Raw genomic sequence first — 17,092 nt, forward strand, 5'->3', positions numbered from 1 at the left:
GACGCTTTTAAGCGCGTGCAACTTGCATCGCAGCGCCACCGGAAGTCGAACATAACTGATTAGAAATTACAGTAAAAACAGAAACGATTGAATATAAATCAGTTTATATACATTCATATTACATTATTATATGCGTTGCGACCCATTTGCGTAAATTTCTAGGTCACAAATATTAGCGATTTAGATCCTTTAATATGTTCCTTTCGATGCATTTTCGTTTATTTTAAGGTTCTAAAGAATAGATTCAGGTGTAACACAATCTCACTACTACACTACCTGTGACATGACAGATTGTTAAACTAATTCTAATTCACAAACAAAATTTAGTCCACCAGAATCACACCCTTTATCCGTTCCATAATATACAACAGATGGAGCCATTTTGTTAACAACCATACAATGTTCGTTTCCACCAGTATTATTAGGTTCGTCTACTGCCCATATAAACGCCCCTATTGCCGAACCGTCGATCCATTTCCAAACACCGCCTACATTATCAGTGGCCCCAACAAACCACCTTGTTGCTGCTGTATAAATAAATAAATAAATAAATAAATTTAAATTACTTTGAGAGTAATACGTTCCTTTTCTAGGGTTACTTTTATGACAGAAGTGGGGGTGGCTCTATGGCCGAATGGTTAGCGCGTGTGCGCTGTATCATAAGATCTGTCATTGAGTCAACTGGCGTGGTTTCGATTTCCCGGTGGTACGTGACATGTAAGGTTGCTTCTCCTGGTCCTCCGGTTTCCTCCCACTGCTAAAGACCCCTACACGCAAGTGAATTATTGAAATAAAATTAAACCATGTTAGTCCCGAAATGACCCAGTTTGTGTCGCGTGTTTTAATCTAGATAATCTCCCGGTTTGGATTTAATCAGTTTTAAACTAGACCCAATAAAATATGGCGGCGTTTTGTTCATACTATTAACAGCGAACAGCATAACATTGTAAATACTACACGGCAATTATCAACCATTATTGAAGAGAGAGAGAGAGAGAGAGAGAGCGAGAGAGAGAGAGTAGGTAATTCCTGGACTAACGTTGTTCATTATTCAAAACAAAATATAGGACACAAAATAAATGATTTCTCATTTAAACAAAATATATGATTTATCATTTAAAATAAAATGTATGATTTCTAAGTTAAACAAACATACGGGTTAACGTCCACTCGATACAAACTAGGTCATTTTGGGACTAACATATGGTTTAATTTTATTTCAAAAATTCGCTTGCGCGTAGGGCCAGTGTGAGGAAATCGAAGGACCCGGAGAAAACCCACGAGGTTAGACTGATATCCATAGGTTTTAGTTTACAAGGAATTCATATAGCGCTGCATGACGCATCGAACCTTTAGCGAAAATAAATGACTTTACCGTCATGAAAATCTTGCTGTTGGAATACATTCAGTTTTCCTGGTGTAGATATGATCATCAGGTCTCCACCTTCACCTTTACACTCTATTTGACCGGCGGCCCAGGTTTTTCTGACAGTACTCTTTCTGATACACAGATTTATTTCTCTATAGTAGATATAGCCCTTTTCAATACATTGTTTTACTGGAATATATAATACATAGCCCTTTTCAATACATTGTTTTACTGGAATATATAATACATAGCCCTTTTCAATACATTGTTTTACTGGAATATATAATACATAGCCCTTTTCAATACATTGTTTTACTGGAATATAGACACATGGCCCTGATTGAAACATTGTTTTACTGGAATATAGACACATGGCCCTGATTGAAACATTGTTTTACTGGAATGTATAAACACATGGCCCTGATTGAAACATTGTTTTACTGGAATGTATAATACATAGACCTTTTCAATACATTGTTTTACTGGAATATAGACACATGGCCCTGATTGAAACATTGTTTTACTGGAATGTATAATACATAGCCCTTTTCAATACATTGTTTTACTGGAATATATAATACATAGACCTTTTCAATACATTGTTTTACTGGAATATATAATACATAGCCCTTTTCAATACATTGTTTTACTGGAATGTATAATACATAGACCTTTTCAATACATTGTTTTACTGGAATGTATAATACATAGACCTTTTCAATACATTGTTTTACTGGAATATATAATACATAGACCTTTTCAATACATTGTTTTACTGGAATATATAATACATAGCCCTTTTCAATACATTGTTTTACTGGAATATATAATACATAGACCTTTTCAATACATTGTTTTACTGGAATGTATAATACATAGACCTTTTCAATACATTGTTTTACTGGAATGTATAATACATAGACCTTTTCAATACATTGTTTTACTGGAATATATAATACATAGACCTTTTCAATACATTGTTTTACTGGAATATATAATACATAGACCTTTTCAATACATTGTTTTACTGGAATATATAATACATAGACCTTTTCAATACATTGTTTTACTGGAATATAGACACATGGCCCTGATTGAAACATTGTTTTACTGGAATATATAATACATAGCCCTTTTCAATACATTGTTTTACTGGAATATAGACACATGGCCCTGATTGAAACATTGTTTTACTGGAATATAGACACATGGCCCTGATTGAAACATTGTTTTACTGGAATGTATAACACATAGCCATTTTAAACACATATTTTTACAGAAATATGAAACGAAAATGATACGAAATGGGGTTTAACGGCCAACTGTTCTGCTTGGGATGGGCTAATGAATACAGGCATACGCCATACAGTATGCTACAAGGGACATTTTGCCAGGGCAGCGGCTCTATATCCCTCTCTTATTATCGAATTCCAACTGCCAAGAGATCTTTTACGTGCATATCAACTTATACACGGGACCTCCGTCCTGCACCACTGACATTAGCCCAGATCGGAGCTGATCAGTACAGTAATGACATCTTCCTTTTTTTCGTCAAAACTCCGTCTTCATTAGCCCAGGTTAGGAGCAGAACAGTAGGACGTTAAACTCCATTTCATTTCATTTCATTTCTGAACAATTAATGACAGTCCTATCCTAGCTATTAGATATATTTCTTGTCAGTTTTATCGACAATTAACTCACAATCTCTTTCAATCTAGACTTTGCATATTTTTTTACACAAATCAAAGACATGGTTTTGCTTTAATGGCATAACGAGTTCTCTCATTTTAATTGATCAAAGCGTCACCAATGAAATCTTTTTTTTTTACATCACTGTTAATAAAAACACAGTCGAGTGGTAATAATCGATTCAATCTTTAATTATCGATTGAGACGTTCTGGTAAATATTATCACATTATGGCTGTTAGATTCATAACAATATTGTTAGTCCGTTTACAGAAACCAACTAGGCTGCGATATGTAGCACTATCGTCGTTGCGACATTTTTTTTAAATTTATAGACAAGGAATAGAGAAATAAGATGGGTTAAACAACATTTTTTATCTTTACAAATTATTCTCTACTGTCAGTATATTAAGGTATGAGTTTATTTAAAACGCAAATTAACTGTTTATGAAATAGCTGAGAATAACAGGAAAGAGAGTCTGAGTTCAAGGATAGATTGTGTCGAGAAACATGTGACGGAAAATTACGATTGCATCATTTAGCTTGTTTGACCAATCTCTATACTTATTTACATGATATTTGACCAATTAGATAATTGAACGTCCAAATCCCACAGCTACAAAACTATCATACTGGTGAGAATTCGTTAGACTTGCATTAGATTCCAGAGATCGAGGGTACATCTGAGTTCCTAGACAGCCGAGAGGCTGGATAGGGTGGAGAAGTGGTTTTAGCTATATAGTATTGTAATTTGTGCTATGCTTGTATACCTTTATTCAGTTATATGCTATAAAAAAAATGTAGAAGCGAACTATGCATTATTATTCCTGGTAAGACAAACGTCTTAAGAAACTGTAAAGACAGCTAGAGACAAATTCTAGACGATCACAAGGCTACAGAAATATGTAGTAAGAAAAGATGCATGGGTCGTATGTAGGATGTGGCGACCGGTTTCCCATAGACGCTCTCCACGTCAGACAGAAGGCTCATGGTGCTACAAATATGACCATCAGTGGACTTGGATGTTAAATCATACGATCAAAGGAACGAGTAGAAACCAGGTTCATAGCGTATCACATCTATAATATTTACATGTTTTATTAAAGTCCATTATCGATTCTGACGTACCAATAGAAATTATTATTGTATACTTTTAAAGTAGCTAAGTCTCTAACTAAATATCATCCAGGGGGCAACAGTAAAAAAAAATGCAAACAGCAACTGGGGGGTGGGTGGGGTCTGCCAGTGGAAAAAGTGCAAGAAAAAGTGCATTTCCGGGTAAGAAAATTGGGTGGTCTAACTGAGTTCTGCAAGAAAAAAAGCGTTCCCGGGTAAGAAAATTGGGTGGTCTGAGTTCTGCCAGAAAAAAAGCATTTCCGGGTAAGAAAATTGGGTGGTCTAACTAGTTCTGCAAGAAAAAAAGCATTTCCGGGTAAGAAAATTGGGTGGTCTAACAGAGTTCTGAAAGAAAAAAAGCATTTCCGGGTAAGAAAATTGGGTGGTCTAACAGAGTTCTGAAAGAAAAAAAGCATTTCTGGGTAAGAAAATTGGGTGGTCTAATGGGTCCCTGGAAGAAAATTGCATGAAACGGGATACGAAGTGTTTCAGTTCATATCAATAACAACTCCATCAAAATAGAATCGTATTTTAGACCGTATCCAAAATTATAGTTTACGTACATATACGTCTACAAAAAATAGGGATATCAAATTAAAAGCTATATCCTACTTTTTGCCTCAGTAATTACAATAAATGCGCTGTTTTGAGCTCCAAATGAGTTGACGTTATGTCATTTGGGTATTATACGACTAGATATGTAATAACAACGGCAGTTCTGGAAACTACGGCTCTACTCTTTCGATAGAGAATGATCATGGAAAATATACTTTGATTATCAAGCAAATATCAAGATAATATTTTTATTCATGAAAGACAGTTTCGTTTTAAAAATAGTTCAGAAATTTCGGCAATAATTTTGACGTAAGAAAACGTTGTGACGTGCTGCCGTATTTACCGAGGTGTGTCGAATTAGTGGTCGAATCCAAGGGAAGATCAATTCAATTTTGGCCGGTAGTGCCAGTCGTTAATGAATTAGTTACGGCCTGTTAACCGAGACTACACAGCGATGACTTTTTAGCCTTTATTATTTTATTTGCAGACCGTCAACACAATTTTATTGCTAGTTCTTGTTCAGAGAAGAGCAGTTCTTGCATACACCCCTCAGAATACCCTATAAAACTATGTGATGCCTAGGATTCAAGTGGTTGCTATGTATATCATTCTGACGTGTTGTCAATCATTGTCATTGTCAATTTTAGCATAATTTCCCGTTATCCTAGGCCCAAATCAGCTGCTATTTCACCTCCCCTAGTGACTATATTTTCAAACAATTTCTTGAGACTAATGACTCATTATCAGGCGGATCATGTTATTCAGAATTTGGTCAAACTTTGATTTAAATTGTCCACTTTAAAGTAAACACTGCAGAGTGCAAAAAAACAAAACATTGTCCACACTACTTTAGTACTTAGTTACGAATAATTTATGATGCCTGTTTATGACTGACTTTCTTCTGTTTTATATATTTCAGAGATGTGTTTGGATGAAGTTTGAAAATAGTGTGATGGTCATTTGAGCAGAATTTCTTGAAGATATTTGTCAATAAAGATTTGAGTTGAGGAAGATGGCTGAGCACAAAATGAAAATAAAGTACACTGTAATATTTATATACGCAGTTATTCGCCTTGCTAAAACAGAGGGGTGTTATATATTGTCCAATCGACAGTGTCTAATCCACCAATCAAAACGCAAGATTCACGCTTAAGCATGTTACAATGCCGTGTCGATACTGTTTTTTTCCCTGTCTCGGAGGTGGTGTTTGGTAACTATGTTTTTAGGACAATTGTGATACTTAAGTGAATGGTGAACTTTGTGTCGTAAGGTGACGACTGTGATTAACTTTATATTCCTCCGGGAAAGTGAACTTTAATTTCTTTAAAACCCATGCTTTCTAACATGGCGGATCTCCATAGACATCGTGAACTCTGTGAACTGTGATTTCCGTGACTCGTGAACTCTACTTATTGAATTAGAACTGGCAACAAAGAAAACTGTCAACTTGTTTATGTTTGTACTGTAACTCCTGTTTCTTGTATATGTTTATTTACATAAATATTCATTAATATTTCAAAGCCTTATCATTTCATTCAAGTTTTATCCCGTGATTTGATCGACTGTTGTCCTGTCAATTTGGTTTGCCAGCCCACTCCGAATAAACACGTCGTGTGGAGAGCATCAACATCTTTTTTACCCACAACACCGCAGCATGCCGAGATGAGATTTGGGTAATCTTTTACTTCTTCACACTCTGGTCAAAATTGGTCAACCTGTGATCAGTAGATTTAAGTGGATATGGGAAAGCACAATAAATGAATAGGTACCAGCCTAAGTTCATATATTTTAGCCTGTCTCTGCATATGGGCAGTCTTAGACTATCTTTGCTAATAATTCAGACTCAGAATTTTGTCGAACATCAACTCAATATAAATACTGTATTTATAACATATCGTCTTGTCATTTGTTCTATTGCTCAGCCTTTAGTAGTTAGGTATTGCACATACTTTAGGGTGGTCTTAAATGAGATATTTCAAGAAACACATTTTCTTGCACAAGATTTTAGGGTGGTCAATTAAGCAACTGTGAGGAACACATTTTCTTGCGCATGATTTTTGGGTGGTCAATTAAGCAACTGTGAAGAGCACATTTTTTTACGCAAGATTTTAGGGTGGTCTTTCTTAAAAATGATGGTGCATATTTTTGTACGCAAGATTTTAATGGATCGGTGGTCTACCCAGGTCCAGTGCATATTTTTCGACTTGACGTATGATGTTTTTTTTACTACTGCCCCCCGTATTATCTAAAGTCTTCGACATTGAAAATACGAATTATTTGTCAATTTAAATCAACATTGATGTTGTGATTTTACCGTCTGATATCCAATATTTAAGACAAAATATACATTTTACCATTGGTACACGAACCGCGTACCATAATGCGTTTCAGTGTCATTTATAACAAAGGACTCGAAGAACGAGGCTAGACATATTCCACAAGTCATATCAAACGGTGACCCTATGGTCTTATCTGGTGAGCATGCGCAATAGATACTGTATCGACAGGAATAACCAGACGCTAGAGATTGCCATTAGATTAAGACTTCTGATTAGAAATTAGAGTAAAAACAGAAACGATTGAATGTAAATCAGATTATATACATTCATATTACATTATTATATGTGTTGCGACCCATTTGTTTCAATTTCTAGGTCCCTAATTTTAGCGATTTAGCTCCTTTAAATATATGAGGTTTTGGGATGAGTTTACATAAACCAAGTTCACAAACATTACACCATGAATATATACATATATATAGCTTTTTCTTTGTTTTATTAGATTGGATTATCGATTATCGATTTCAAATCGTTCAGGGGCCGGTTGCTCAAAACTAAGTTATTTTAACGATCCGTGTCGTTTGTTAACGGTCCGTTAAATTTCTGTTGCTGGAAAGTCAATTTCATTATCCGTTAGCTAACGGATTCATTAACGTTAATCCAAGAGAATACTGTTTGTTCACTGGCTGAATTTTAAATTTTTAAATTCAATGTACATGTATAACAACTTCATAGAAGTTAGTATTAACAAGAAACTGAAGACATTGGGGCAACTGTGCAGTCTGTTCACAAAACTTGATTAAAGACAAACTAGAATTTACTACAGAAAACACTATACAATACTTTATTGTTTCCTTTAGAAATTTTAGCATAAATCTGTAGGAAAGATTATGGGATTTGCACTACAGAATATTTGGGGGCATTATTTCCTACAGGCCCTCACACTGCTGTAGAATACTATAGAATTTCATCCTATAGAAAATGGAATAGGCCCGCATCATGCGCCAAACCCTCTAGAATGTTCTATAGAAAATTACATAGGTAATCTATGACTTTTTGCTACAGCCAACTAATGCCATCATTAAACAGATAACGGAGCCCAACACCTCTGTTAAATATAACGCCAAGTTAACTACACGTTAAAGTCAACGGGACTTTCAGCAACAACCTTTCTCTCCGTTAAAGTTAACGATCCGTTAACGTTAACGGATCGTTAAAAGATAACGGAGCTTTGAGCAACCGGCCCAGGAAAATATCATCTTTGAGTATATAATTTAATATGTATTAACGTCAACCACCCCGCCCACCCCCACCCTCACCCTCACCCTCACCTGAGGAAACATGTCGTTTGGGAGGGATTTATTAACTCAAACTGTCCAACTTTAATCTGCTACTGCATTTCAATTTTTGTTTGTTTATAAATATTTTTATTGCTCCCTGTTTATATATTTTGTAGTTGGCGGGGGGGGGGGGGGCTTGGCTTATGAACGATTAGTTTGTTTTGAACTCAATAAGGGTTGATTCACTAACGACATAATAGTAATCAAATAGTAGAACGGAATAGGTATAAGTAAACGACTGTTCCGATATTTCGTTGAACATAATTCGTTAGAAATTTTTATATTTTTAAAAAAAATATATAAATTTCTTTATATACAGTCATATTACATTAATATAATATGCTTTTGGACCCCATTTTCGTCTACAGTGGCTCAGTGCAGGCCATTATAAGCATAAAAACACAGAGCGAAATATAAATTTGTATTTTAATCAGATTTCATATTTGCCGACACCGTTAAGGATTTGATAAATGTGTGGCGGCATAGGAAAACCCTTCACATGGTGAAAATTTAAAAAAAAATGTTTTGGGTATGTGTACATCAAGCACAAATTGGGGATCAAAATGGTCTATAAATGATCAAAATCGGTTGATAACTTGTGGAGATATTCATAATTTAATACAAGAAAATGACACTTTCGGAAGAAAAATGAAAGGGGAGAAAATGCAGTTTAAACATAGCACTCATTTTAACGCAATGTCCCACTATTTTTTATTTACATTAAGAAGACAGTATTTATCTTTGTGCTAAGAAATATTTACAATATTTGGGTGTTTTAGTTACTGTGTCTTCGAAACTTGAAGGGGGTTTAAATGTAGAGAAATCCGATTTCCTCGTGGGCGCCGCCATCTTGAACAATTTGTAAACAATGGAATACGACTAGTGTTAACGTATTTCGGTAAATAACTGACTTCTTTTTATTGAAAAGGTTTTAAAACTCGATCAAAATCAATTAAATAGATGTTGTTTTTGTAAAATTTAGTCTTGATTGCACCTTATAGTGAGAAATCTACTCAAAACAGGACGTAAAAGTCGAATAATTGAGACCAGGGAATGGACTTGTTTGTTTGATGCGCGTGGGAACTATTTCTTTTGTATTTATGCGCACTATAGCTAGTATTGTACTGCTCATTGCAGGCTTTATAATGATGTGTGAGTGTGCAAAAAGGCAACTTTATAAAGACACCGACGAAATAGGCCGTCATTGTTATGGCACCGGCACCGTTCTGCAAGTCTCAAACGGTTCAGAATTATTTCAAAATAAATGTATTTAAAATCATTTTTCTGTTTCACAACTTTGTAGTTTCATAGATAAATGTTTAATAAATATAAATATGTCAAGAACGGAAAATTGACCTATATATTGTTTGCCATTGTATTTTGGCATAATAATATATCTCAGTTTGAGCCAGAGTGACAACCGACGGGTTTTCCTGGGCCGCCACACAAATATACAAACACGTCACATTTCTTTATTATTATTATTTATTGGGATTTTTTTTTAATCTTTGAACAGAATAGCGTCATAAATAATCTATATCCTTCGGTGTGATCTTTTCTTCCCTTCTGTGCTTTAACTAAATTAATTAGAACTTAGACGATATAAAACTCGTTGATTCCAATAAAAAGTTAAGGGTAAAACATACCCATGTTAGGGTTTGTTATGACAACGGAGTGGGTTCTACAATAAAGATTAGTAAATGGGGGATCACGTGGCTAAGTGGGTAAGACGCTAGCTCGCTAGCCTGGAGGTCGGGTGTTCGATCCCTGCATTGGCCGAGAAAGTTCATTCAGATTTTCCGGCGTGGTTCTCCCTTATCAGTGATGCAGGACGGAGGGGCTGACAAGGAAAGCTGTCTAGTTGTTCGGATGGGACGAAAAACCGAGGTCCCGTGTATACATTGGCGTGCACGTAAAAGATCCCTTGGAAGTTGGAATTCGATATAAGAGTAGGCCGTAGTGCTGCTGTCCGGGCAAAATTTCCCTCATAGCACACTGTATGGCGTATGCCCGTCTTCATTAGCCCAGGTTAGGAGCAGAACAGTAGGACGTTAAACTCCATTTCATTTCATTTCATTTGTTATGACAACGGGGTGGCTTCTACAATAAAGATACAATTGCGACCATATTAAGCCTGCTGCAACGTATACAAAATTTCTGATTCAAGCGACCAATAATAACCGTGTTAAGGACAGAATCAGATTTAGGTTAAAGAAAGTCTTGCATTTGGTTAATCTAGTGTGATGTTACAATATTAGGAGTGGAACAGGCTTTACTTATTTTAATTTACCGGAGTATGTTGTAGACAATCTGTTACCATGTCGACCTGGGTCCTGTTTCTTGAAATCTTAACTAAAAATAAAATCCAAATTTTAGTAGATTCTTCAATTTTGATTGGCTAAGCACTAAAATCAATCTAATATTATCCAATCAAATTACTAAAATTTGGATTTTATCTTAGTTGAAATTTCGTGAAACAGGCCCCCGGATTTATTCCATTGGCGGTCTAGGATGGTGTACTCTGTTCCGGGTCGACTAATTGTAACACTATTTTAGTGGCTGGCGCGTGCGCCTAATTCATAAGGTCTGTCATTATTTAAAAGATGTGAAATGAAATGGGATTTAACTTCCAACTGTTATGCTTTATTTAAATGACACCTGGGCCCTTATTCACGAAAACTTAAACTAAGATACAATGAACAGTAAAATCAATTTGCATATATCCAATGAAGTTGCAGTATTCCTTAAAATTTCGATTATAACTTAGTTTAAGTTTTCGTGAATAAGGGCCCAGAGCAAGGTAGAGAAGTTTAAATACATTAGAGCAAAGTATTTTTGAGATTTTAAAGTCGGAACAGAAATGAAATGGGGTTTAACGTTCTACTGTTCTGCTCCGACTGGACGGGCATGCGTCATACAGTGTGCTATGAGGGAAATTTTGTCCGGACAGCGGCCTTACAGCCTACTCTTATATCGAATTCCAACTGTCAAGAGATCTTTTACGTGCATGTCAATGTGTACACGAAACCCCGGTTTCTCGTCCCATCCGAAAGACGAGACATCACAGACAAGTGAAAACCACGCCGGAAAATCCCGATGAACCTTTTCGGCCAGCATCGGGAGAGAGCCCGCGACCTCCCGGCTAGTGGGCCAGTGTCTTACGCACTTATCCACCGTGGGCCCCTAAGCCGTAACATACTTTTGGGGTTAGGCGAGGACTCAGCGTACTACTTTCAGCATCATCTGGGCTAATAAAGATCCGAATTTCCACATTCAAGGAGTCTATTACCTGCTCTATTAATCCAGTTTAAATTATATTTGGTGTATTGCGTTTATTTCTCTAAGTGCTTGCTCACCGAAATATAACGGAATGGGGTTTAACGTTCTACTTTTCTGCGCCGATTGGGCTAATGGAAAGGGGCCTATGCAGAGTACTATGAGAGACATTTTGCCTGGACAGCGGCGTTAGGGTCTACTCCTATTTGCCTCGGACAGAGGGGTTTCCGCCTACCTCTCGTCGAATTCCAACAGTCAACGGCTCTTTTACATACACGCCAACGTGTACAAGGGACCTCGGTTTTCGTCCAACCCAAACGACTAGACTATACGCCCTGGGGATTTTCTCGGCCAACACCAGAATCATACCCGTTTAAGCAGTTATAGAAGATGTTATAATGGCGATATTTGTAGCGATGGTTCCAAATCTTGAAAGAGAGAGAAATGGGGTTTAGCATCCACTCGACACAAACTAGGTCATTTTGAGATTAACATACTCCAGTTCTTTGCTGCGTGTCTGGGTCTTTAGTTATGGGAGGAAATCGGGGGATCAGGAGAAATCCCTTGAGGCGACCCTATTCTTTACATTGACCACCGCGACCACGACGACCTGTATCGACCATATATATAAATAACAGATCCGATAATTATGTAATAATTAATTATGGCGCTACATTGGTGTACAATAAACGATTTTTGTTGTGTTTTGCTATTGGGTTACAATGTGAATCAAAATTGTTCGATCATAACACAATCAATATATGCATTGCCAATCGAATATCACCAACATTTATATGAACTTGTTGTTTATTCCAACCAATTATATTGTTGTTTTACATAACGATTTACAGTAGACAGTAGTAAGACAGTGCATTTGCTTCTATCGCATTTCCTATTCATATTGATTATAGTTAATCATTCGAAACACCTTCATGTTGTGCACACAATGCATACATGACGTCTAATTGAAATACTATCAACATTTCGCTTCGTTTTTTGAGGGGCTGTTTACACGAGTTCGTATTGGGGCGTTCTCGACTGTCTGTTCAAAACGTTCTGAGGGATTGGCGATTGGTATAGATATCATTATAATTAATTAGATTGCGCATGGCCTGTCCCAGCTTTGAGAGAATTCAACATCGAAACGTTTAATTGAGTAGGTGGTGTTGGATGGCCAAATGATTAGCCCGTGCGCGTTGTAACATAAAGTATGTCATTGATTCAACTGACGTGGCTTCGATTCCCCGATGGTACATGACAAGGAGTAGGGTCGCCTGTCCAACCCCATGGGTTTTCACCGGGTTCTCTGGTTTCCTCTCACTGCTAAAGACCCCTAAATGTAATTTAAATGCAACAAGATTAATATAATTTTAACTTGAATAATAGGGCCGGACTCCTTGGCACCTTTACCCAGGGAGAGAAATAAACGCAATACAACTAAATATAATTTTAATTGGATTAATAGGACAGGTAATGGACCACCTTGGCTGTTGACATTCAACTGAGTATACCTATGGTTTTAGAATACTTCGTTACTGGACGCGTTAAACATACATTATGCAAGAGCTAAATCTGCCTATTGCAGATCTTTCGTTAGGACTGAAATGTTATCTAAATTATTAATTAACTTCTCCAGACCATAATCAACTCTCGATGCCATCACTAGCCTGCGGTGTTTATTAGATTAGGTTCCGATTTGCCGTTCGACTTCCATTTAAGATTTAATCATGAAATGAATAATAGAGACTATGTTTTTTTTTTATCGTACCGACTTTAGTAATGATGATTGAGGCTAGGCCGAAAATTCAATCGCTATAATCTCGGTTCAGAGAAGATCAATTTGACTGAAATTTTCAGCAAATTCCCATTACATTATCTAGTTATTAACTATTATAGTGAGAACTGCCAGCTCTTTATCTAATCCCTCATAATGTATCTTTAAGTAATGCGAGGTGGTGAACCTACCAATCAGAATTCCAAGAAATCCCTTGCCAAGCTTTGATTATTCAACCATATTATGTATATTTCAATACATTTGATGTTTTTTGTTGTTTTTTTATTGGGGGGGGGGGGCGTGCGAGACCTAAGTGTAATTATTACATTTTACGACCGTCGTATTAAACTGAAATCATCACGTTTTTACGACAGTCGTGTTAAATTTAAAGGACAATATTGGTGTCAGTCATTATAAAATATGTGATAGAGCTCGTTAAATACATCCCAAATATAATTTTAACACAGAGATCATTGCTACGGGAGATGTGTAATAAGCACGTGAAGAAACGGGAAGTGACGTCAAACATGACAAACACGAGTTGTCCTTCTATATAACTGACTGAAGTAACGAGCTATAACAGACAAACGATCGAATTTCATTTCACTGATAATTCAGTTGAAGATGAAAAGTTGTTATATGAGACGATGAGAGGATATCTGACAATTCAAAAAAAGAATTGGCTGTCAGTAGATAAAAGATAACGAACAAATTAGAAAAAGTCCGTGCATTACCATGTTTTTTATTAAGAACAGAATGAATAAAAACGGGGGAATGCACGGGATTTTTCTGTTTTTCTCGTGTTCCTTATCTGGTGACAGCCAATTCTATTTTTGAATTGTGCGATACCCTCTCACCGTCCCATATAATAACTTTTCAACTTCAACGGAATTATCAGTGAAATGATAATTCCGATTGTTGAAACATTGATTATGCATCTATCGTAGCATTGATCTCTGTGATAAAATTATATTTGGAACGTGTTTAACCAGCTCTATCACATATATGATAATGACTGGCATCAATATTGTCCTTTAAGATTAAGGCGTGATAAACCTATTTGTAATCATCACGTAGTACGGCAGTCGTGTGTAACTTGATTGCAAACATCACGTTGTACGACAGTCGTGATTAACTTAATTGTAATAACCACATGTCCCTTTATCTTTATATAGGGGCAACGGTGGCTTAGTGAGTAAGACATTTCCTTTTAATATCTGCTTTGTCCGAGAGGCAAAAATTTCCCTCCTATCTCACCGAATGGTGTATGCCCGTCTTCATTAGCCCAGTCGGAGCAGAGCAGTAGGACGTTAAACCCCATTTCATTTCATTTTTGACAAGACTATCTCGGCCAATACTGTGGTCAAACCTGTGACATCGGCACCATACATATTGAGTCACCATACACATTGAGCCACCATTAAGCCACCATACATATTGAACCACCATACACATTGAGTTGCCATACACACTGAATCTCCATACACATTGATTTACCATACATATTGAGTCACAGCTAACACATTGAGCGACCATAAGTCACCGTACATATAGAGACAACATACATATTGAGTGACCGCGGCCCCTTAACCCAACTGAACCTACATCATGAGTAACACTTACCTTTATCGTTGATCATGTACATTGAAGGAGGGGATCCGTTCCACGGTGATATATTGTTGATAGAATAACTATTATACAGAGCACATTGGTCACCTTGATGGCTAAAACCTGTACATGTTTCATCCAACTGACAAATATACGTACATCTAGTTTTAGATGTTGTCGATGACGTTTCATATTTATATAAAGGATAGTTTACAGGAACGGTAGTAAGACCCCATTGGAGTTCTATAAAATTACTAGCTGAAACTCCCGGATAGATAAACAGGATTGCCACTATTAACCACATGTTGTTCCTATACTCTAGTTTCACCTATACCCTGTTGTTTCACTTTTCATTCTGTAAACATAAAAAGCGATAATATCACATTATAGGTTGAGACTCTCTGAATTCTCAGCGGGTAAAATATCACAAATATTTGTCAGCGGACAGCCGAGTGGCGTTCCTTAGTTCTCAATCTGTACAAGCCAAGTGGTGTTCCTTAATTCTCAGTGTCTTAACCGCACAAAGTGTACATCCGAGTGGTGTTTTTTTAATTCTGCGGTATTCACATAATGCATCTATCTAATATAAAATACAAAAGTGTATATTATGTAGCGTGCAAACATGTGTATGTTAATGGGCAAGTGTCGTGTGCTTGGCAGGTTATTCGATATTGGGCCGATGTGTGTATTACCCCCTCCGTCCACTTCAAAATGAGCGATATACTGTTTAGTAGTTTAAAAATACATTCTGTACTATCCTAAACATTTATTCATTAAATTATCTCTTGTACATCCTATACTATACTAAACCTGTATTCATTATATTACCTCTTGTACATTCTATACTATCCTAAACCTGTATTCATTATATTACCTCTTGTACATTTTGTACTATCCTAAACCTTTATTCATTACAACACCCCTTGTACATTCTGTACTATTCTAAACATGTATTCATTTAATTACCCCAGTACATTCTGTACTATCCTAAACCTTTATTCATTATATTACCTCTTGTACATTCTGTACTATCCTAAACCTTTATTCATTATATTACCCCTTGTACATTCTGTACTAGTCTAAACCTGTATTCATTATATTGCCCCTTGTACATTCTGTACTATCCTAAACCTTTATTCATTATATTACCCCTTGTACATTCTGTACTATTCTAAACCGTTATTTCGTTATAATGCAATTAGATTATTTTACTGTATCGAAATAAAAGCATAAGAAGGCACACTGAATATTTATTTCAAAATATTCGATAAAAAAAATTTGTCACGATTTAGCTGTTGGCAAACTAAATATTCAATAAAATGTTATTCAAATTTTGGTAAATGATAAAGCGCTTGTGTATTTATAATCATCAAATTGTTAGGCTTATACCTCTTCCAAGGATTGCATGCTTACCTTTGTTAAACATAGCAATACCAGGTAATATTTTTCCAGTATGGTTCATCTATAGAAATTTATTTCTTTGTCTCTAATTAGAAACAACTGCTGATTTCTTTCTTTCTTGATGTCAAATCTGCATATAAATAAATATCCCTTGTGTAGTGTGACTATTTCATAAACTAGACGGAATCTATAAGCCAGTGTTAAAGACGGAACTAATAGATCCCGCGTGATCATTGATTTTTTCCCGTGCATCGTTGTCTGTTTTTCTATGTGTATCAATCTGATTTCGATTAACTTTAAGCACAATTCATATCGTTAAATCTATGCTTATAAAAATATCCAAAATACCACTATTCTTCAATAAAACAAACAAAGACAATTCTAAGGCAGGATGTCGAGGTATTGTTGATGTGAAAAATAAATATCCTTCTTAACGTCATTGGTTTTGATAGAACTGATCTATATATATTTATTTATTTGCCGTTTAAAGAATTTAACCTTGGGGGTCAAAAGAAGTTTTATGCCGCCGTAAGCTAGTTGAGGTAGAAAAGTAGGACCTTTGATTCTATTTTATTTCATTCTATTTCACGTGTAAAATAATCACAATTCGTGATAATCTATAGCGAATCGGGCCGCTGCGTCGGATACAGTTCATTATGCACAATAATTGTATTTTCTATTATGTAA

At 36.1% G+C, this 17,092-nt stretch overlaps 1 long non-coding RNA gene across 1 annotated transcript; it reads right to left on the minus strand.

The window, feature by feature from the left end:
• Positions 1–202: 202 nt before the first annotated feature.
• Positions 203–15,212, minus strand: LOC126829786 (uncharacterized). Its single transcript, XR_007683528.1, has 3 exons — positions 15,020–15,212; positions 1,376–1,558; positions 203–527 (listed from the first exon to the last, which is right to left on the minus strand). It is a non-coding gene; the product is annotated as an uncharacterized LOC126829786 (long non-coding RNA).
• Between the last annotated feature and the right edge of the window lie 1,880 nt (positions 15,213–17,092).

Source organism: Patella vulgata, chromosome 8, assembly GCF_932274485.2.
Source record: "Patella vulgata chromosome 8, xgPatVulg1.2, whole genome shotgun sequence".
NCBI classification, from domain to species: domain Eukaryota; kingdom Metazoa; phylum Mollusca; class Gastropoda; family Patellidae; genus Patella; species Patella vulgata.